General features: G+C 44.8%; 1 pseudogene; it reads left to right on the top strand.

Moving 5' to 3' along the window:
• The first annotated feature begins 10,609 nt into the window (after positions 1–10,609).
• On the top strand, positions 10,610–14,902 carry LOC112995307 (T-cell activation Rho GTPase-activating protein-like; annotated as a pseudogene).
• The last annotated feature ends 8,959 nt before the right edge of the window (positions 14,903–23,861 follow it).

Below are 23,861 nucleotides of genomic sequence, written 5' to 3'. Positions count from 1 at the left end.
TGCTTGGCATGAGTGGCTAAATTTGCTGAAGCCTTAGGCTGCACTCCCTAGTTCAGTGAGAAAGGGCCCCAGAGCTGCTGCAGGCGGGAATGATAAGGGAGTTGCCAGCAATTTGCATTCCTGTGCACTGCTGAAACAGTGCTAATTGCTGGAGTTATCACCTTCTTTGTCAGGACCTTGAGAGCTAGTGGCTGGACCCAAGAATGGAGACACACCTGTCAGCAGAAACGGCAACAGTAAACGGCCTACCTAGGGACAGTGATGAGACCCAATAAGGAGCAGGAGACCCCAGACCCAAATAGTACTGTTGGCCTGAACTACCACGTGAGGGGTGGGAAAACTTAATTTGAAAAAGCTATAATTGCCGAGGGATTTCTTTGTTTGGCCCCCCCTCTCGCTCCCTCTCTCGTCCCTCGTCCCTCGCTCCTCGTCCCTCGTCGGAGGCACCCAGCTTGAGCTGTGATTCGAACGGAGTCAGCGGAACATCATCGGCCTTGGAGTGGTGGTAGCTAGCTTCCTCTCTCCTTTTCCAACTTTCTCTATCTTTTCCCCTTACCCTTGTTCTGTTCCCCTCTTCCCTTCGCCTCCCCTTCGCTTTTCCCCCACCTTTTCTCTCCACTTCGTGGAAAGTAAAGTTAAAAGGTTGTACAATATTTGACCAGATTTAGCGTCTTAATCTCGTCCTTGGGATCGTAACGAAACCCTCCCGATATTGGATCGGGACACCCACCCACTTGATCTTCTCATTGTACCCCCTCATCACGCAGTTGCATGAAAATGTAATGTGTATTGTAGAGCTATAATAAAACAGGCTTTGTTGTGAAACCCCCCACATAATCAATTTTGAAAAAGACAGCTCCTTCTTGCAAACTCTCTTCAGCTCTTGTGAAACTACAGGGATTCATTTTCAGATGCTATTCCTTTTCACTGCTGTTTGCCAGCCACGACAGCAATCTGATGCTCTGAGATGTTGTCTACTTATGGCTACAGCAAATGCTCCTTGGAAGGCATCTCTATAATCACTCCCCTATTGCTCTGTTTACTATCCACTGGCAGTGGCTGATTGTTATGAATCCCCTCCGTCCCTGTACTCAGAAATGTTGCTGGTAGGATTACAGAATAGTTGATGGGATTATCCAACTAACATTTTCAAAACAACTAACACTTTCAAAATACACAGGAAAGGAGAAGTTAATCTCAGTGTGAGAGTGCTCTCACTTCTATGTGAGCACTAAAAACAGAGCAGGAACACAGAGGGCTATAGCAGTAGTATAGGGTGCTGGGGTGGCAGGCAAACTAGATGGAAATGGAGGGAGGGCATTTTCCTCTTGTCCTAGAGTAACAGGACAGTGCTGTACACAGCTCTGAGATGTGTTAGAGATAGATAAAGGCCTTTAATTCTTTTTTTTCCTAACTATGGAATCCATGTCTCAGGAAGAAAAATAACAATCATTTATAGCAGGAATGAAGTGTGGTATTTACAATGTAATCAGTTGGCTCCAGAGGTTGGTTGTGGAACAGATTGTAAAAAACTCAGATAGGCCTATTTTAGTTTAGATAAGATGTAACTTTCCATATGTAACTGAAATCATATCTTCTTAAGACATGAAGCCTGTTTCTGTCTTCCCTGTACCATGAAAAGTCTCTCTCCTTTGTACATTTGGTCTCTGCAGGCACAGTTCCTCAATGGGAGGAGTGCTGGTGGGCAGGTCCCTTCTCCTTCCCTGCAAACACAGCACACAGGGAGAGCCTGGGAACCTCACAGCTCCCAAGGTCTGCTGCGGGAGGTGAGAGTCCTGGAAAGACAGCTATGCTTCATTGGAACTAGTGGGACATTAAAAGAAACCTATATGATGTCCCTTGTCTCCTAAAGTTGTTGGAAGGTCTTAGAAACAGAAGTCTCTGAACTGAATCCATCCATGCAGGGAGAACATCCTTCTGTTGGAAGAAGTCAAAAAACCCCAAGACATTAACAATTTCTTATTTGGCTATTTATTCGCTTTAATTTTTATAACTGCTGCTGTTCAAGTTAATTTTTAAATATAAAGCTATATCTTTTCTTGATATCTCCAAGCTGAAGTTACAATTTGTCACTTCACACTAACCACCCTGCTAGTCCAGTTTTTTGCAATAGGCACCCCCTTCCCAATACTTTTGCCAGCCAAGATCTGTGTCTAAATGAAGCTTCTATTTGTAAACTATCATGCAGTGGTATCATTATATACGTGCTGCTGCTCATTATTTAGGAGTATAAATGATGATAACTGAGAAAAAAAGAGCTGTTTATGACAAAACCAAAATAATTACACAAGCTTTTAAAGTCTGCTTATAAAGGCGATGACAGTTACTGAGTGACAGTGCTGCAATTAGCAGTGTCACCTATAAATCCAGACACATAAAAGGAAGGCAATTAATAACTAAGTACATCCTTATTCTTATGCTTTGCATGTAGTAAGCAAGCAAATTCATTTTGTCAAGCTCTTGAGTTGCAAGTTAGTGACAAACGTGCTCATCAACATTTTTTTCCTCTCAATCATATTTGTTAACCAAGAAACATATCTACTTTTGAAATACGGGTAATTTCTGAAATTACCTCTTTCACAAACTATGGGTTTTATTCTTAGAATGCTCTGTGCTATGATATTGTGTCATATCATTGCTAGCGAAACACATGTACAGGAACAGAGAGAGGATTAGATGTTACCCAACATTTTAAAAGGGAGTCTTTTCCTACCAAGTTTGTCTTCTCTATTCAATAAATATTTTCAGAAACTAATTTAGTTGCCAATATTGTGAAAGAGAGTGAAATTGTCCATTCATTTTTACCTTTTTCCTTCTAACTGTCTCTGAAAACTGTGTAGGTAATCAAAGTTAGCTTTATCCTGGGAACTTCGACTAGCAGTCGAGGTTTTATAATAAATATACACATACAAAAACACATATACACAAAGACAGATACAGAACATTAAGAATTCCTCAGGTGGCTTTTCAGCTTTTCAAAAGCTTTTCAGGTGTCAAAAACAGAAGTTTCTAGCAGTTCAATACTATTTTAGCTAGCATTTTTCACAGGCTCTCAAACTTTTTTTATAGTTTGGGTTATGTTTTTGGAGAATGACCATAAACCACTTCTCTCTCCATGGAAGCCTCAATTGATCAGCAGTTTATAGGGAAAAGTTCAGTTCAGTATGAAGGTATATGTAGGTATGAGTCTGGGGACTAACATTTTAGAAAAGATAATTTCAAATTAATATAATTTCTAATGACTAGCAATTCAAATAGACAGTGTCATTTTGCATAAATATTATCTACTGTTTTTAAAATAAATGTGGCAATTCTTGTCCATCATGGACAAAACAAATACAACCCTCTACCTGCTTCCGTTGGGATTGAATGGCAGATGCTACTGAGATAAGTGCTTATTTTCCACAGTGAGCAATTTTAAGTTGCCTGAAATAAACTCACACCTAAGCCATTAAAGAATGGCTGCTTTCACAAGAGCAGACAACATAACATTACAGTGAACATAAGTTTAAAGAACTATGAATCAGTTCCAGTATTTCTTCTTTGTGACCCAGAGACTGCATGCCTAAATTTAAGTGTACCAGTTCTGCTCCTGCTTGCTTTAACTGGATGGCTTGACTTGGAGCGTAATTCTGGGTATATAACTGGGGTTAAAAGCAGGTTCCACTAAACATAATCCACCTTTCATTTCTGATCATCTTCATACACTACATACATATATCACACATAAGCCTGAGTTTCCTTCATGTCAAGATAATTGTGGTTCATGAATCACCTGTCATAGTAACCATCCTGATGATGCTGTAGAAAAACATTTCTCCACAAAAATATTTTTTGGGTTGTCTGCATTACACTTCACTTGGAAAGAAATTAAATGAAGGATTGCTTGAGTCTGGCCCCTAGATAAATGTAAAAACTTTCTGCAGTAATATGTTCAGGACTGGGGGAAGTGTTGTAAGTGTAAAAAAAGAACTATAGGAGCAAACTGACAAAGTCTGCTTGTAGACAGTGCAGACAACAGCCTGAAACAGAGAGGTAAAAGGCTTTCCAGAGAAAAAGTACTTCTGTGAAACACTTTCGTATTTATGAGATGAAAGCATCTCATAAATATGAAAGTATTTCATAGAAGTACTGTCTTTTAAGGTTATCTTCTGTCCTTTAAGGCTATCTTCTATTTTCTGTCTAGTCTCCTACTTCTGGAGAGTGCAGGTACTGTTGGAACCGTAGCTGTTTACCACCACGAATTCTGTGCATAGACCCTCTGACCATGCTGGGATCCACTGATTTCTATGGGACTGGCAATGTGTACAAGGTCTATCTTCATTTATTTCTTTTATTCTTCTTTGGTTCAGAGAAGATTATTTTTTGATTGATTGTAAAAAGATATAATGAAGCTTCTGTGATGTAAATATATGATAAAAATCATTAAAATTAAACAGGTATCTGAATCCCCTTATTCAACTAAGCATCATTTTAAAGTACCTTTTAATAATAAATTTACTGCAACTTAATGTTATGTGAAATCAAACTGATGTTGCCTTTGATAAATGCTCATTAAAAAGTATACAAAAGCCCTCAGAGAGAGAGATTTGCATTGCAGATCTTTCCTTGTAAAGTAGCCAAGTGTCTAATTTATAATAAATTTCTGTGTAGCTATGTTTTGAAATATTAGTTTAAAATAGTTCAATCTATTTCTAGAGGAGAAATATTACTCTGGAACTAATGATATAATGGCTCAAAGACAACCTGGTCACAGAAAATGAAGCATTATGTTATTCTTAATTTATTCCCATTTAAATAAATACAAGTCCTTTCATTGAGACAAAGTAGCAAATGAAATAATCATGCTGGAACATTACTAGATTTAAATGCAGAATATTGACTTACATTGTCTTACCTTGCAGTTATTCTTACACTACCATTTTCTTAATCTTTTGATGAAACTCTCTAAAGAAAATATTCTCTTTAATCTCCATGTGAAGAGATTAAATTGTATAAATTGCACATCATATAAATTGCAAAGATATACAAATTTCTATAAATAATACACTTAGAGATATTACTAGGCTTTTGACCTGTGCATTTCCTTGCAAATCCATAGTGTCATAGTTAACAAAACTTGAAAGATTTTGGAGACTATAATTCCCAGTGATTCAATAGAGCCAAGATTTTCTGCTGTGAAAGAAATTAAGTGACAGTTAGAGAATAGGGGAGTTATTTCCTGGAGTAATTCTACTGAATCCAATGAAATTCTGCCAGAAAATAAGGTAGCGTGCAGAGTTTCAAGTATGAAAGAAACAAACATTCCCTAGTTAAGAAAAATAAAGCCCACATGAAGCTAGCTCATTATTTTTCAGTTCATTAGATTGTATTTGAATAAATGTATAAACAAATAGTTTTAAAGCTTATGCTTATCATTTTGTTGTTGCTATTTTTCTGCCATCTTTCAAAGCTTCATTCTTAAAAAAACCCCATGCTGCTGAATTCCCTATTTTATTAAAACCACATGGATGCTTTGTTCTTCATTTCTGCTGGTTCAGAATTGCAAGCTAGTCAGAAGAGAAATTCTGCTATACATTGCTTTGATGCAACAGTGTGATTTTGTTTGATTTCTGCTTCATAGCTGTGTTTTCAAATACAATATAATTGTAGAAATACACATGAACTAGACAGGTAAAATGACTAGAAACTAAAAATAAACTGATGTTTGTGGCCCAAAATAAACAAAATACAAAAAGATGGGTCATTTTGACAGTCAAAATTAAAGTCAGTTTTTAAAAAATATTATGACTATAAATACACACCAGGAGTTCTCCTTTTGACACCTAAAGATATCGCTGTCTACAAAATTGCAGTTCACAGGGGCGTTTTAAATTTTGTCCATACTGAGATTCCTTGTTTATTCTCCTCTCCAAACACCTCTGTGTGGCTACTACAAGTTCTCCCCATTGATTAGGATATGACACCCTTGCAAGAAGTAGCTCCATGACAGAATGGGGAATTGTATGGCACCATTCGTGCAGGGCTGCAGAAGACTCATACTGGATTTATACTCAAGGATGAACTTTTTTTTACTATATAATATTGAGAATGTAAAAGAAACTCAAGAGTCCTGGTGGACAATCAAAGGGATTTAAGATGCGGTATATGACAAGTCTTATTTTGCACATATGGAAACAGACATCAAGTAGACCAAAATGAATTGCAGAGTATACAAATATATGGTGATAGTAAATCTAGGTGGAGAATAAGGCTTTTGCAACTTTTCCCTCTGCATATATCTTTTCTGTAGCTACCAGTATGAAAAACACAAATTACAAATCAAGAAAACAGCTTATCTAACAGCTTACAGTTTGAATGTCACTTCTGTAGAGTATGTGGATCTAAAAAATCTTGACATTTTTCAAGAATATAAGTAATTTGGAAAATGATCAACTCCAGTAGGTGGACTTCAATTTGGAAAGAGCTCAGGGGAAATCAATTAAGGTCTTGATATGATCCAGTGTTTGAGCATAGTATAGAAAACCAAAGACACATACCAAGGATAAGAGCTTAATGTACACTGTGGCCATCCTATAAACCTTGAACAGGCCCTCAGGGGTATGCAATCAAGACAACTCCATCAGAGCTAAGACAGAAGGTAAACCTTGCTGCATGTCTATAGCCTATGATGACTCAGCTGGAGACAAGAACAGGGTCCAAGTTTCAAAAGACAGTACAAATGACAAAGACAAGGGCATAAAGCTATTTCAGGCCTGGACTGTCAATATGATTATTGCCTCCACTGATGATCTTCATTATGTGGCAACAAAATACATTGAATGTATTAAATTTATGAATGAACTAATTATTAAAGAACAGATTATGCCTGATGCAAAATGAGGCCTTTTATCACGGCATAGGTAGATCTGAAAAAGGAATACTTACAAGCCTTTTCTTTATTTAATTATGTGGTTTCTAGTATTTATGTGGGCTGGAATTTCAGAAGCACCATTTAACTTCACCAGATATTAAAATGTGCAGTAAAATGACTATTGATAGATTAATTCTGAGTGTAGTTACTTCTGAGTTCCTAAACTGTAATAGATCTCCAAATAAGTTGCTCTACAAAAATGGCTAAGTTTCTCAGGGAAAAGTGAAAAACACTTCATGAAAATGTTTATGTCCAGTCTGAGTTTCAGCTTCAATCAGACAAGAGAACAAAGAAACACCAGGGAATGCCAAACTGTTTGTTTTGTTTTAGACAGAGATGAAGCTGATCTGCAAAATCCAAACTGAATTTGGACTAAGAAAAAAATATGGAAAATGTGAATTCAGAGGAAATGGTCCAGTTTATAACCTCAGTCTTCCATGACTCTTATTTTCAAAGCTGTTGTTCTACTTTTAATTATCTTCCTCTTTTTCTTTTTCCTTTTCCCTGGTAATCTATTAATCATATTTCATGCTACAAGAAATAAAGAGATTGAGATAAATGTTCTGAATTATGTTATCTTAACTGTCAGACTCTGACAGAATTCACACAAATGTGCTCAACGTGTTAGGGCCCTCCTTTGGGTTAGTTTGTTCAGGCATCTTTATCAGGGCATCTGTTACAGCTGGACTGGGACAGTGGAGAAGGGACGGTCCCAGGTTGCTCATTCCTAGGCCTCCCTTCTACTATCTCATGGGGTCCTCTGCTTTGTCTGGACAACCATCTGGTCCCAGTTACCTCTCTTTCTTGTAAGCTAATATTTTGTTACTCTAAGGCAGCCTCAAATAAATAAAACCTGACTGAAATCATGCCTTTCAAGACCTTGTTATTCAGCTTGGCATTTGAAGATACACTGCCAAATTTATTAAAAAATATTCTAATCTTTGCTACAAATACAAACTTCTGTTATTAGGCATGACAGAATACATTGAATTTGCTTTTTTTCTATATGTATTATTTGTTCACTTTTTTATACTCCCTTCCCCCCCCCCCAGCATGAATGCAGAATTCCTTTGTAATGTCTGCTTCTTTTTGCTAATACTGAGGCACATTATTCGCCTCTACTCATTAGCAAGGGTTAGAGGAGAATACGGGAGAAACACAACTTTAGCAGCTCTTCTTTCACTCCCATGTTCATTTTTCTGTCTTGCGAAAGGGTGTTTTTTTTCCCTAACTTTTCCACATCAAGACACTTACAGATGATGTGAATAAATTATTCTTAAAATTCTTTAAAAAGATATTTTTCTAAGTCTCCTTCCTTCTCTTCTTCCAGCATATGTTGCTTTGTTAGATATAGCAGGCAAATTAACTGCCTTTTGAACTTCTCAGATGTTACTACATTTTGCTAATCATTTCAGTCTCTTCTAATTAAGATTTCTCTGGCTCTTATGTAAAGATTGAGATTGCAGGGTGAGTACTTGTGTCAGCTGGATGTCTACTGGGTATAAAACAGCTACTGTGTTTTCTGTTTATCAGACTTGCAGGTGCAAGTCACGTGCCAAGCTGTGGAGAAAGAGCAGAAGACAGATGAGTTGTTTCTCCTTTTTTAGTTAATCAAAGAAAATGTACAACTTGCTTTGCAAGTTGTCAGGTCACTGCAAGCTCCACCCCAGAGCTGTGCTAGGGGAGACATTGGTTCACAGGCAGAATGGTTTCAGTGTACTGATTTACATTAACCTATTCTGTAACGTCTCTCAAGACACTCAGTAGATCCTTGGCAAGCTTTTAAAATAGACATGTAAACAAACCCTTCATGAATTAACTCAAGATCCAATTCAATAGCCCTGTGATAAAATGAATTGAACAAGAGCAAACTAATCACTACAAAAAATCCCATCAGTTTCAAAACAATTCTGTCCTGCAGTCACCTCTTCAGAGACAAGGAAAAAATGAACGGGCCATACTGTATACCCAAAGGCTTATAAACATCCTGAACTTTTGCTTTCTCAGGTTCCAAATGAGGAGGCTCTTCTGAGATATAGAAAGAGAAGAAAGTGTAACTCTGTACATCTTAAATTACATGATGTTACAGTAGGAGGCGTGTCAATTTTTATTCCACTTAATGACCTTTGAAAGTGGTTTTAAATCAACAATAGTCTGAAAAGACACAATTTTATTCACTTTGATTTGAACATTATTTATTTTTTGATATATCCCCCTCGGAACTTGATATCTGATCCAACCCTCACTGAAACCGGGACTGCTGACTCCGCCTGACTTTTGGGTCAAGGCCTTAATGCATCTATTGCATTAAGAGAGGAGAGTCCAAGTCAGTACCCCAAAGGAGTATCTGTGCAAAATACTATCCTAGCAGATGGCCTCCTCCTAACATGCTCTTGAAATGTCACAAAAGAGAACTCCCCCCGCCACCACTTCTTGATACACAAAGAGAAAGTCACTTTCCTTTGCAAGAAAAGAAGTATTCCTCGATATTGTCATTTCTGCTTTCACTGCAGCACTGTAAAATGTCTTGTGAAACTGGTAAGAAACTGAAAGGAGAAAATAAAGGTATAATTGTGTTACCCTAATTTTGTATTATGTGGTTATTTAATGAATAATGTGAAACACAAGCATACATAGAATGAGTTAGTCAGAAGTGATTTGAGACAAATTCTATTTCCCCAGGTAAGTTTTGCCAGAATAAAGTATCTTAGAAAAGATAATAAGAGAGCCCCAGCAGTGCTGGCTCCAGCTCTGGGCTCCCCAGCACAAGAGGCACATGCAGCTCCTGGCGTGTGTGCAGGCAAGGGCGACTGCAACGTGGAAGGCCCTGAAGTCTCTGAGAAGAGGCTGTGGGAGCTGGGACTGTTTTGTGGAGAGAAGAGATGGAGCAAGGGGGCATCTTATCAGTGCATATGATTATGTGAGGGGAGGGTGTAAAGAAGACAGAGCCAGCCTCTTCTGCCTGTTGCCCCGTGGTAGGACAAGAGGCAGTGGGCACAAGCAGAAACACAGGCATGGAAGCGGTGCGGCAGCGGAGGTGCTGGAGGCCAGGAGACTCCCCTTTGCTCCCGGCCCGCACCCCCACGGCTGGCCCACAGCTCCGCCAGCGCATCACAATGTGCCGTGGTGGCATGGCAGTGACTGGGGCCACGGCCACCCGTGGGTCCCCATTGCGGCACCATGCCATCGCAGGGCAGCGTGGGCAGAGGCAGCTCTCAGCCCGGCTGTACTGCTCAGCAAAAGGACACGAGTGCAGCTTCGTGCAGGTCTGTCCGGCGCCAGTGCCATGGGACAGATGAACTGGTGCAGTGCCCGGGGCGCTCCTGCTCCCGGCACACAGGCGGGGCCTGGGAGCCCTGGCCGTGGGGCTCCTGGCGCCTCTCTCGGGCTCTGGGGCAGGGCGGCCTCCCGGTCCCCGGTGCCGCTCAGCGCCTTCGTGTCGACCAGGAGTCCCCAGCTGCTCCTCAGCCACCGTGCGCAGGTGATGCGGCACCAGCGCACACAGCACCGGCACCTCCTGCTCTTCCCGCACGCCATCGCCATCGCCATCGCCAGCTTCAAGTAAGGCCATGCATCGCAGCCCTGCCTCCTGTCTCCTGCCTGCTGCCTCCGCAAGGCTCTGCCCCGGGAAAGGGCTCTGCCAGAGTGGGAGGACGGCTGCACTTGCCCCCACGCATGGCGCACGCCCACCGCTGCCTGCCTGCTCTTCCTTCCCACAGATGCGGCTCCACTTTCCGGCTGAAGCACCAGGTGCGCCTCAGCGAGCTGTGGGTGCTGTGCCGTGAGCAGGCGGAGGCCTCAAGTGCAGCCAGACCCTCATCCTCGTCTGGACCACTGGCCTCTGCGTGGTCACTTTTGGGTGAGTCTGGGGAATACGGCCCAGGGCCATGCATGACTCCCTGTCCTGCCCCACGGGGCTCGGGCCTGTGCGGAGGACTCTCCCTATCACGGGTGAGATCTGCTTGGGGTCCCTCCCTGTGTGTGCAGAGGAGGAGCAGCAGCATGGGCTGAGGCTGCTTCTGCTTTGTGCTGCAGGTCGCAGGAGGTGAAGCAGCTCTGGCTGGACACCATCCTCAGGTGAGCCCTGCTGGGACATTCAAGCTGCTTGTGGCATCAGGGTGGAGGGTGGGGGAGTGCTGCCCATGGAGCTGCCTGCAGAAATACCCAAACGTGGCTGGGGGAAAGGCATAGCGCTGCCGCGTGGAGCTCCTGGGCAGAGTGGTAGGAGCTGCTCAGCCTGGTGCTTGCAAATGAGCAGCAAGCGGCGGGAGCTGTCAGCACAGCTCCTGCCTTGCAGCCATGGGCAACCCAAGCCACTGCCATGTGCCTCCACGAGGAGTAGGCCCATGCAGAGCAGGAACCAGGGCATTGCAAAGCTTGTGCTCCAGGCAGTGCTGCTGGGGGCCGTGCGGGGTGAGGGGCCCTTGGCAGCAATGGGCTGGCGGGTAGGGGAGGGAGCAGCCAGGGCTGGGGGTGACAGGGCTCTTTGTGCGCCCTTCCCTGTGCACAGCCAGAACCAAGGAGCCTCAGGAGCCAGAGTCACCCGCCTGCCCTCCCTGCAGCTCCTCACCAAGGTGGTCGGCTTCCACGGGCCTGTAAGTGTCCGCACGGCCTCCACTCCGCCCCCAGAGCCACCCGGCTTTCCCAAGCCCACCATGCAATGGCTTTCTCACAGGGGCTCTTGCTTCTCTCGCCCAGGAGGTGTCACTGACCGCCAGGACCGTGGAGGCGCTGATTTTGGCGGAGGTGAGCAGGGGCTGCCTTTGCCCGGCCCTTGCTGCCTCCGGCCGGGCGGCAGCTCAGCACAGTGGGGCGGCTCTACCGGTTGTGCAAAGGGAGCAAAGCGCCCATGCTGGGGCAGTGCATGGCCATCGCTGCGTAGCTGGAGTAACTCGCTCGAGGCCCTTGCTGCTGCGTGGCGGCTCGCTAAGCTGAAGCCCTTTTTTGCAGGCTGAAGCCAAGAAATGCCCCCAGGCGGACCCTTCAGCTAGCCACTTTGCCAGGCGGCTGGTGAGTGTGAAAAAGAAAGTGAGGAGCTGCCCTCTTCCACCCTGCTTGCCAACTGGCGCTTCTGCAAGGCTGCCTGTCCCGCCACCAGCGGTGACACGCTGGACCACCTCAGCCCTGTGGGCAGCTGCAGTTGCTCTTGTTTTCTGTCCCCATGCAAAACCGTGGTGCCTGTAAGCATGCTGCAGGACAGCCTGCAGCCCATGGTGCTGCACACAGACCTAGGGCACCACAGGTGGCTGCGCCTGATTTTCTGAAGCCGTTTTTGCTTTCCTTTTGCTCGCAGCAGGTGGAGGGAAGAAGGTGGAGATCTCATGGCCCCTGGCTTGGAGAGGAACCTCTGCCACCGGGGACTGCCCAGGGCAGCTAGGCTCGGGCCCCCAGGTGGCTCTCTTTGGGCAGCCTCTGGCCCTCATCTGTGGGCAAGGTGATGTCCTACCCCAACCAGTCGAGGTAAGCAAGCCTGGGGAGAGAGGTCTCCTGCAGGCAGCACTGCACTGCAGTGCCTGCACTTCACCAGTCCCAGATGAAGGTGGATTGGGGCACAGGCAGGCTACTCTGCGTGCAGCAAGAACGACCTACTCAGCCGAGTCAAGCAGAGTGCAGCGCCAAGTCCAAACCTGTCTGTTTCCACCTGCAGCAGCTCCTGGATATACTCTATGAGAAAGGACCGGCCACAGAGGGCATTTTCAGGAAAGCTGCCAGTGAGAAGGTGTGCAGGGAGCTGAAAGAAGAGCTGGACAGAGGCGGGCAGGTTGATCTGTCCAGCCAACCCCTGCACCTGCTGGCAGTGGTGCTGAAGGTGAGTTCTGCTGATGTGGAGCTGGGAGAGCACAGGGTGACTCTGCATGGGCCCATGCCAGCACCTAGACTGACCTAGGAGGGACTCCAGGCTAAAAGCTGCCGGAAGCCACCCTACTTGGAGGCACAGGATTAGGACCCTTGGGCATTTTCCTTTGCCACGGGATTTTCACTTCCACCAGCTGCCCCTTTGAGAGCAGGGAGCTCCAAGCTAGCTGCCTCCTGGGGAGGCCAAGGCACCGGGCTGCTGCCTTTCTGCTCCCTGCTAGTATCCAGAGCCTCACCTAAGGGCCTTGGCCTTACAGGACTTCCTGAGAAACATCCCCTGCAAACTCCTCGTGGCCGACCTCTATGAGAAGTGGCTGGTAGCGCTGGAGAAGCCCACCCTGCAGAAGAAGATTGCGCAACTGAGAGAGTAAGTTTTGCCAGCAGTGCCACCGCTGGGGCTCAAACCAAGAAGCAGCAGCCCCTGCAGCCTGCACTCCTGCTTCTGTTTGTTTGTGTTCCCGCAGGGTGGCTGGCAAACTGCCTCCAGCAAACTGCCTCCTCCTCCAGCACTTGCTCTTGCTGCTCCACCATAGCAGTGAGAATGCAGAGAGCAGCCGGATGGACTCCAGCAACCTGGCGATCTGTGTGGGGCCAAACTTGCTCAGCCCCGACATGGACAACACGCTCCCGCTGGCCATGCAGAAAGAGAGCAATGACAAGGTCTGTTGAATTCAGCACCTTGCTCCCCGCCTCAGCTCAGGCTAAGGCTGCCTTGCTTGTCTGGGGCCACATGAGGCTCTGAGCAGCACAGCTACAGCTGTGGCTGCACAAACATCCCTCAGGAGCGCGAAAGGCTGCTCAAGACGTTTGCAGCCCCTTGCGCTGAACTCCAGGGCTTTCTGTGTGCAGGTGACACTCTTGGTGGAGCTGCTCATCAACAACTGCGCAGCAGTCTTTGGGGACAACACTGCCTGGTCACTCAGGCCCTCCACTGAGGAGTCAGCAAAGCACACAGTCAGCTCCACAGGTATGAGCATGGCCTGCTGATTGTCCTGCGCCAGGGCTGCTGCATCACATTCTGTAATTGGTTAGCAGAAGACATCTGTGGAAATGCAGAGAGGTGCAGAGGGTTCAAGAGGGTCTGGCAGGGTTTCCCTAGTTTTCTTCCCTGGGATTTTCAGCACTTCCATACAGAGGAACAAAGGTTTTGCCTTTGCATGTGCCAGGGGGGGCATGGTGCCACAGGGAAAGTGCCCTGGCACCTTCCCATGGCCTCTAAAAGCTACCTAACAGGCTCCTTCTCCCCACAGAACACCCAGGTGCTGCTCAGCAGAACCTTGCTGCTTGCAACAGCCCCTAGCCTGCAGCTGAAGGCAGCCCCGCCACCTCTGACCTGGAGCAGCCCAAGCTGGCAAGTGCTTTTGTGAGCAGCAGCTATCCGAGCTGCCTCTCTGCCCCTTCGCTCACTAACTGGAAGCAGGAGATCAGCAGCATGCGCAGGAGCTTCTCCGAGGCAGACCTGTCCTGCCACAGCAACAACCTGGAAGGCAGGAGAAGGGGCCCGGAGGTAACCCTAAGCAAGGAGCCTTTTCCCGTTCAACAGGCAAAGCACAGCTTGGAGGAGAGGGCACTGCAAACAACGCCTTGCTGTCCTGCAGTCACACTTCTCAAATGGCACTCTCCCCAAAACCTCCTCCGGCTGCTCCCTGCAGAGCTCCTTTGCTGACCCCATGGCTCGGTCCTCACCAGCTCTCCATTACTTCCACTGCCGAGCGCGTCACCAAGCTTTCTAAGGAAGACCCAGGCTTTTCCCGTCAGGCCCAAGGAGGACAGCAGCACACCCCGCAGACCCATTAGAAAGCACTCCAGGGTGTTCTCTTTTGCAAACCGCAGCCAAGCGCTCCACAAAGTCCCACATTCTGCAGGAATGCCTGGAAGACAGAAGGTGTCTGAGAGACAGTTCCCCGAGCAAAGACAATCAGCTCTCCTGCAGAAGTGTCCAGGAGAAGGGGCCTGCCGAGAATAAGCCACTGCCAGTGATGTATCAACAAAGGCCTCGTTTCAGCTCAGCGGAGGAAGTGTTTAGAGAGGTGGGTGGAGCAGAGGAATCCGGGGGGACCACTCGCTTCAGAAGAGCCTACTAAGCCCTGCCTGACCACTCAGCTCCACTGACCACTACAGCTCCAGCCATGAAACCCACAGAGTCAAAGCAGGACACCCTGCCAGCCTGCCCATGCACCAGCAGTGCTCATGGACACAGCAGAGGCAGCTCCAAGGCATCTGCTCAGGGACAGAGCTTCCGCCCTGAAGGCTTTGGAGGTGGAAAGTTCACCCTGCAAGATTCCTCTTGGAAGAAACTTCACTGTTAGTTTCCCAATGACCCCTTATTGGAGCTTGTTGATCAAGAGACTTGTCAGAGTCCTGTCAAAAGGTGACGTTCTGGGGCACCCGTGGGAAAGGAGAACAGAAATGGTGCCAGACTCTCTATGAGCAGAGGTCCCAAACATGCCCGCCCCTTGGCATCCCAAAGAACTGCAAACCTTATAAGGACGGTGGGGTTTGGAGGTGCCCCTTTCCTGCATGCTGTAGTCTCGGGAGACCTCTGCATGATTTGCTGAAGAGAAACTCAGCATGGCACCGGGAACAAAAGCCTCAGGAAGCCTTCAAGGCCTCAAAAGCTTGCATTACTGTGCACAGATCTATGGGACACACCCACCCTAAACACCCATTTGCGCTCCGCAGATACAGAAGGCATAAGCGCTATCAATGGGCATTCTCCAGCTACGTGTGCCGAGTCTCGTTTACAAACTGATTAGGACTGCTAAGCAGCTTCCCCCCACCGTGGTGTAGCACAGAAGACTCCTGTGCAGCAGTGGGCTTTGTAGACCCATTGACAGGGGACGAGGGATGGGACAAATGAAGGGAACAGTTTATCGGAGAGCGTAGAGACCAAGCACCAAGTCAAGAAGTGGCATTCCTTGGCAGCCGATGGGTAGGAGCACAGGAAACTGTGCCAGAATCTCTATGAGCAGAGGTGCCAAACATCCCCGCCCCTTCGGATCCCAGAGAATTATGAGCTTGAGGAGGAACCTTGGCGTCTTGGAGATCACCCTTCTGTGGAGTCAGTATTCTAGCCAGAGCTCTGCATGACTTGCTGAAGACCAACTCCACATGGATCTGCAAACCCCCCTACCCCCGCAGCAGTATTAAATGCTTTCAAAGATGAAAAGTTGCCTTCCGCATCTCTGATGCCTGACAGCTACAGTTAGGGTGATGCAGAACAAGACACAGGCCACCAGACAGGGAGGCAAGAATGCAGCAATAATAGTAATGTGCTCTTTCAAGAGTGGGAGCAGAGCCAAGGTGTGATAAATGTTTACATGCTGTGGTGACAGTTCAACAGATTTTAAAAAGCATTTTGCTGCCACCTAGTATGCTGTATTAGTAGAAGCACTGCCCTTTGCAAAAGCACCTAAAAGTACAATAACAAGCAAAAAAAGACCCCAATGCAAGGTATGTAGCATTTGACATGAGCTTCACATGTCAGAAAAGTAAGCACAAATAGTCTGAGCCAATGCCTATGTGTGGGACATCATTGTCCATAAATCAACAGGAAAACAGATCCATAGTATAACAGTGTTTCTTGCTCAAGAACTGTAAGCCTAGAACTAGGTGATTTTACTGTTTACCTCATTGTGTTTAAAATGTATTCCTCATAATCCATATATCTTCCCAGTCCCTAAACTCTTCTGGACACCTGGACTTAACTCACTGGTTTATAGTGCTATTTGAGAGTCAAAACCCACCCAACGTCAGCATCTCTTTCTCTGCTTTTTCTCTCAAAATGTTGTCTCTGACATACCCCAAAGACTTGTCAGACAGCCTTTGCCCTGTACTCCTCCTCTAGTTGACAACTAGGTAAAAAAACCTAAACCATTAACACACCATGGATAGTGCTCTGGATGATTCTACTAATTATAAAGAAAAAATAAATACTAACTATCTCTCTTCTTCACTAAGACAGTCAGTAGATCCCTGCCCTGGATACACCTTATTCTATTCCTTTTCCTACTGCCCAGAAACACGCATTCACTTGTAAAGCATTGTACAAAGCATTGTCTCTTCTCTTTTTATCCATGGCTAGTACTCCTAACAAGCCTTATCCTTTGATGCTAACATGCCAGTCATAATTTACTCCACTAAATTTGTATCACACTATTTAAGCACTATTTGTCAGATTAGTGAATTATGTCCTGCCATGACATACTCTAGATTCCTTTTATGGGCTGTTTTTTGGCAAAATAAGTGGCTGTCAGGCAGCGGTTTTGAGATATCATTGACACTTAAACATGGGACTGAGAATTCTAAAGTCACTTTTGGGATCCTAAAAATCCATTTATGCATTTTGCCCTCTGAATCATCAGTAGAGTCAATTGCCATTCTTTTCTACATCTGCTTCCAAATAACAAGGACAAAAAACCTCACGTATAGCTGAGGGACATGACTAGAGAATGTAAAAATACTGTAAAGTATATAGATTACGTCCCTGAAACAGATATCTTTTAATATATATATGACACATACATTACTTCTTTAATGCAGCAGTGATATATGCATGCAGAAGGGGCACTTGTTTATTGCCCTTTCACACATAGGTAGTTCTTTTTGATGCTCTACACATCATTTTCTAGTTCTCTTGTGGCTGCATGACCAAAGATAAGTCTCTGACAGAGTACCAATTACAAGTCCTTCATCCTGATGTTTTTTACAAATACTTGTTGCTATCCTATTAACCTCGGTTACCCATCTACAGCCCCAAGTTAGGCAGAGACCTGCATGAGTGAATGCACAAATACAAATCTTACTGAGAGTTGTTGTTTTTTAGCTTTCCCTCTTGGGGGCCAAGTCACAGCATTTTGCAGAGCTCCACTCAGCTATGAAGGGTGTTGAAAATTCTGGGATTAACACACAGTACATTTATCTGTAGAAGATGCAAGTACTTTTTACGCATTGAGCGATTTTGACCTTTCTGATAACTTGGCTTCAGCACAGTTATATTAAATAATGATGTTCAAATTAGTTCCATGTTGTGATTCCATTTACTGAAAGCTGACATGGCTGGAAGAGGCTTCATAACCTGTCTGCATCTACAGACAACAGAATGTAAAGGGACTTTGTTTAGTCTGCATGAGCATGAGTCTTGGCTTTATGTTTTATGTATCATTTAAACTCTCTAAAGTGTTTTGTTTTCTATTTTTCATTCACATTTGGAAGTTTAAACACTCGCCTTAGGGATTTAAAACATCTGCTGTTTTTATCAAAAAGAACAATGGATATTTGCTGCTCGGTGTGGGAGATTTATTGGATAAAAGGAGATATTAAAATTGACTGGTCTAAAGATTGGGAGGTTTCAAATTAGACTTCAAATATATATTTCACATAAGGTTTTGGAAGAAAATAACCACAACATTTTTATTGGATATAAAAGACACAGGAAAAAATGATACACAAAGTTAGTGTTTTGACTAAAAATCAAATATTTATCAAACTCCTCATTTTTCAAAAAATATATTTTGAAAATTGCATATGGAAATAGAATGCAATTTGGAAATGGATGACCAGTTAGGAATTTATTCTGCTTTCTACTTAAAACACTTTGCCCTTTTTCATAGCATGGCATTGGTTGTTGCACATAATAGAATATGATAGTCACTTTTATCAAAATATGACATTACAAACTTATGTGTGCTATACCTGTATGTAATATAACATGAAATTATACTGCGGCATAAGAATATTTTGACTGCCGTTATAATGTTTATTTTTCAGTTTATCTTAGAGAAAAATATTAAAAGCAGCTGCTACGTAGTACAGAGTGAAATGTATCTTCTCATCGTTAAAGATATCTCCTATTTATATCCTAAAGGAAAAATTGTGAAACTGATCAGAAGTACTTAGAATTTTGCTGTCAAAGTATCCTTCTGCTACACTGGACTCCTTATTGCTAGTTACTAAAAACCTGTACACTTTACTACATGAAAACAACAATGCTAACAGGTGTGATGGAGAGCAAAGTGACAGCAGCTCCCGTAGACAACATGAAATTCATAGTATAACTGCACTTGTTGGCCTATGAAAAACCCGTGTTGGTGAAAACTGCCTGACCATGCAGATCTCAGAAGCATTAGCACACTAATTTCCTAGGGCTTTGTATGCTCTTGACTTGCCACTGGAAAGAGGAAAATGATAGCTCTTAGGAAAAAGCAACCAAAGAGTAGGTAACTTTTGCATTGATTACCTGCCACTTTTTGTGTTGTGCAGGATAAGAGAAGAGCTGAATAATCAATGTTTGCCTCCCTTCACCTTAAGAAGAGCTCTACAGGCACTTTGCCATGGCTTTTGTGGAGGTAAAAGACAGTCAACAATAGCAGCAAGATTAACTTCATTTTTTTTTGCTAATCGCTGTCTTAAGATAGAGCAAAGGAAGAAACCTTGAGCTTTGTGTAAAATGCACCAACTTCTGCCTGGATTGCCAAGGACTCAAACTGGATAAAGCCAAAAAGAAGTTGCAGAGTTTGCTGGTGAAGAACTTCCATTCTCTTTGTTTTCTGCCTCATACACAAGCCAATCAAGTTAACAGTAACTATACCAATCAAAGAAATGATATAAGTTGTTTACTTATGCTAATCAGAGAAGCCTCTGCCTGATTTGTGTATCATCAGGCATGTTTCCCCTGCAGTTGCCAGTTTGTGTGTGAGACAATAAAGGCTCCTTCTAAGCTAAATTACTACAAGTAGAGTTTTTCTAGGTCAGTTCATTTGACTGGTCTGGCAGGACATTTTTGGACTGATGCAGTCAAAACTGTTGATACTTTGGCTAGCTTCTGGTGTAGTTGATATTTGGCATTCGGCAAGGGGAGGAAGGATAACACCACAAGGAATGTATACGGACAATAATACATATCTGAATTTTCAGTGTTCTCTCTAAAAGCTTCTATGGCCTTTTGGTCGCTCTTTCAATACATACTAATAATGAATGTGCTGTCTGTTATTGTTACATTTTTAAAAGAGATTCCCATCATATCCATTAAAATTAACATCTGGAGGAAGTACATCAGATCTTACAAGAGAGAATTCCATTAAGTGAAGGAAGATCTCCCAAAGAAATTCCAGCCATGGGAAATAGGGAATACAGCTAGTTTTAAAGTGCCTTAATCCTAATCTCACTTAAATCCAAAGCAGTAAAACCTTTACAGATGTTGACAAAATATGTACTAATCTATGTATAGAAACTGAAAATGCCACAATTCCATCTGGAAAGCATGGTACATACGTGCCGTTCCTCCAAAGAAAACTGTCCAGAAAAAACCAATAACTCATGTTTCCTTTCCTAAAAGAACAAACAGTTTCAAAGAAATAATCCACTTCACATTACATTAACAAGCACATAACATTTTCACTGGAATTAAACTTAATGTATTACTTTATAAAAGAAAGTTACATAGAATTCTTTAAGTGGAATGCAAGATAAGTGGTAGCCAAAAGTGTTAGGATGTAGAATTTACCTTAATTTATTATTTATTGCCTTTTCTGTAGTTTTGGATAAATGATCATAATTTTAACCTTAGAGCCAGTGTAAAAATATATGTATAATATTTATTTGCATTTGCATTTGCATTTGCATTTATTTGCATATATATTTCTAGTTCATATCTAGATGGCAAATCCTTTGTCTTCACTCTGATAGTACAGAAGAGGAACTGATTCATAACTGGCCACTTGATTATACAAAGCATCGACCTTAGTCGGAGGGCATTGTCTGAGACGGATTTACCCAGCATTTCTGAAAGGAGAGGTGTAAATCAAACATAAGAACTAAGACAGGTGGTACTAATGATGTGCAGTGCTAAAAGCTACATATACTTGATGCAAAAATTAATCACTTAATGATGAATATGTTTCCTATGTAAACTATTGAGTGTAATAATGGACGCTAATCACAAATGGGAAATTCCTAAGAATGAAAAAGATTAAGCTTGCTATAGTCATCCTGCCTTCATAGCAGGAGATATGGGGAAATAGCCCAGATAAACTGAAACTGCAGTCAGTTGACTGTGGGAACACACTTTCACTAATGTATTGAATTCCTACAAATAAAAGAATAGCATTAAATAGGGGACAGAATAATGTCTAGTTGCAGCAGTACGTTCTCTACATTATGTTATTGGCAATGCCAGGTTACAGCCAGATGCCTCAGAGAAGTCAGGTCCTGGTTAATCCACAACTTGGATAATCCATCCATGGATAATTGAGAATTAATAGTATTACATGCTATAAGCACACTCGTCACCTTAATATTTAACGGCTAGACCTTGAAGTGGATGCTGCTGACTGCCTCCTTCTAAGCATCTGCTTCTAATATTTAGGCACTCATAATATTCAAAGCTGTGGCTCAGGTGCTTCTTAACTGCATAAATGACTAAATTTCAAACTCTGAGCATGTCCACAGTTTTTAAACATAAAACATCTTCTGAGCCTGACAGCTCCTGGACACCTGATGTGAGACCCCTCAAATGAGCTAATCAGTGGCCCCAGTTCAGGCCCCACCAAAAATGAGCGCCAGCATTAGGGTTAGGGTTAGGCAAGAGAGAAAGCCTAGAGCCCCACATGGCGTGGGGCTGCAAAGGGCATGCCAAAGCAAGTGTGAGGCTGCACCAACATTGTTGCCAAAACCACTTTTTCCTTCTGTGCAGGAAGAGGGCTGGTGGGCTCTGTTTCAGGTGCCGCCTGAGATTAGGGCTAGGGTTAGGGTTAGGGTAAGCGTTAGGGTTAGGCGAGAGAGAAAGCGTAGAGCTACACGTGGCGTGGGGCTGCAAAGGGCATGGCAAGAGAAGTGTGAGGCTGCATTAACACTGCTGTTAGCACAACTTTTTTCTGTTGTCTGGGAACGGGACTGGTGCGGTCTGGTTCAGGCCCCACCTGAGATTAGAGCTAGAGTCAGGGTTAGGGTTAGGGTTAGAAAAGAAAGAAAGCCTAGAGGGCCACGTGGCATGGGGCTGTATAGGGTATGCCAAAGGAACTGACAGGCTGCAGCAATATTGCTGCCAAAACCATCTTTTCCGTTTGTGCAGGATGGTGGGTGGTGGGCTCAGGTTTAGGCCCTGCCTGAGATTAGTGCTAGGGTTAGGGTTACGGTAAGGTGCAAGAGACAGCCTAGATCCCCATGTGGCATGGGGCTGCAAAGAGCATGCCAAAGGAAATGTTTGGCTGCACCAATGGAGCTGCCAGCACAGTTTTTTCTGTTGTCTGGGAATGGCACTGGTGGGCTTGTGTTCTGGCCCCGCCTGAGATTAGGGCTAGGGTTAGGGCTAGGGTTAGGGTTAGGCAACAGAGAAAGCCTAGAGCCCCACAGGGCATGGGGCTGTAAAGGGCATGCCAAGGCAAGTGTGAGGCTCTACCAAGATAGCTGCCTGCACCACATCTCTCTCTTGTCCAGGAAGGGGTTTGATGGGGTCTGGCTCAGACCCCACCTGAGATTAGGGCTAGGGTTCGGGTTAGGGTTAGGTTTAGGAGAGAGAGAAAGCCTAGAGCCCCACATGGCATGGCGCCTGTAAAGGGCATGCCAAAGGAAGTGTGAGGCTGCATCAACATAGCTGCCACCACAATTTTTTCCTTCTGTGCAGGAAGGCAGATGATGGGCTCGTGTTCTGGTTCTGCCTGAGATTAGGGCTAAGGTTAGGGTTAGGGTTAGGTGAGAGCGACAGCCTAGAGCACCAGCTGGCCTGGTGCTTCAAAGGGTATGCTAAAGGAAGCGTGAGGTTGCTCCAAGATAGTGCCCTGCACCAATATTTCCTTTGTCCAGGGAGCCAGCAGGTGAGGTCCGGTTCAGGCCCCACCTGAGATTAAGGCTAAGGTTAGGGTTAGGGTTAGGGTTAGGTGAGGGGGAAAGTGCGCTTTCTTTGTTTTCTAACCCTAACCCTAACCCTACCACTATTCTCAGGAAGGGCCTGAACTGGATCCCACCACTCCAGTTTCCTGACAACAGACAGGCAGGAATGATGATGCAGCCTCACACTTCTTTTGCAATGCCCTTTACAGTGCCATGCCACATGCGGCACTCTAGGCTTTCTCGCCTAACCCTAACCCTAACCCTAGCCCTAATCAAAGGCGGGGCCTGAACCGGACCCACCAGCCCCCTTCCTGGACAACAGAAAAAAGTGGTGCAGAGAAGCTATGTTGGTGCAGCCTCACACTTGCTTTGGCATGCCCTTTGCAGCCGCATGTCACGTAGGGCTCCAGGCTTTCTCTCTCGCCTAACCCGAACCCTAACCCTAACCCTAGGCCTAATCTCAAAGAAGTTCTGAACCAGACCCAACCAGCCCGCTTCCTGGACAAGAGAAAGAAGTGGTGCAGGCATTTATGTTGGTGCAGCCTCACACTTCCTTTGGCATGCCCTTTTAAGCAAAAGGACACGTGGGATTCTAGGCATTCTCTTTTGGCTAACCCTGACCCAAAGCCTATCCCTAATCTCAGGTGGAGCCTGAATTGGAGCGCACCTACTGCGTTGATGGACAAGAGAAGGAAGCTATGCAGGCCACTGTGTTGGTGCAGCCTCACACTTTTTGGTATGCCATTTGCAGCCCCATGCCATGTGGGGCTCTAGGCTTTCCCTCTCACCTAAACCTAATTGTAACCCTAGCCCTATCCACAGGTGAGACCTGAACCAGACCGCACCAGCCCCCTTCCTGGACAAGAGAAAAAGTTGTGCATGCAGCTGTGTTGGTGCAGCCTCACACTTGCTTTGGCATGCCCTTTATAGCCCCACACTACGTGAGGCTCTAGGCTTTCTCTCTCACCTAACCTGAACCCTAACCCTAAACCTAGCCCTAATCTCAGGCGGAGCCTGAAGCAGACCCCACCAGCCCCCTTCTTGGACAAGAGAATAAAAGTGTTGCAGGCAGCTATGTTGGTGCAGCCTCACACTTGCTTTGGCATGCCCTTTGCAGCCCCACACCACGTGGGGCTCTAGGCTTTCTCTCTTGTCTAACCCTAACCCTAACCCTAGCCCTAGCCCTAATCTCAGGTGGGGCCTGAACCGGAGCACACCGGTCCCATTCCCAGAAACCATAAAT

Source organism: Dromaius novaehollandiae, chromosome 3, assembly GCF_036370855.1.
Source record: "Dromaius novaehollandiae isolate bDroNov1 chromosome 3, bDroNov1.hap1, whole genome shotgun sequence".
Classification (NCBI taxonomy): domain Eukaryota; kingdom Metazoa; phylum Chordata; class Aves; order Casuariiformes; family Dromaiidae; genus Dromaius; species Dromaius novaehollandiae.
Note: the sequence above shows the minus strand (reverse complement) of the source record. Positions and strands in the feature narration are given on the sequence as shown.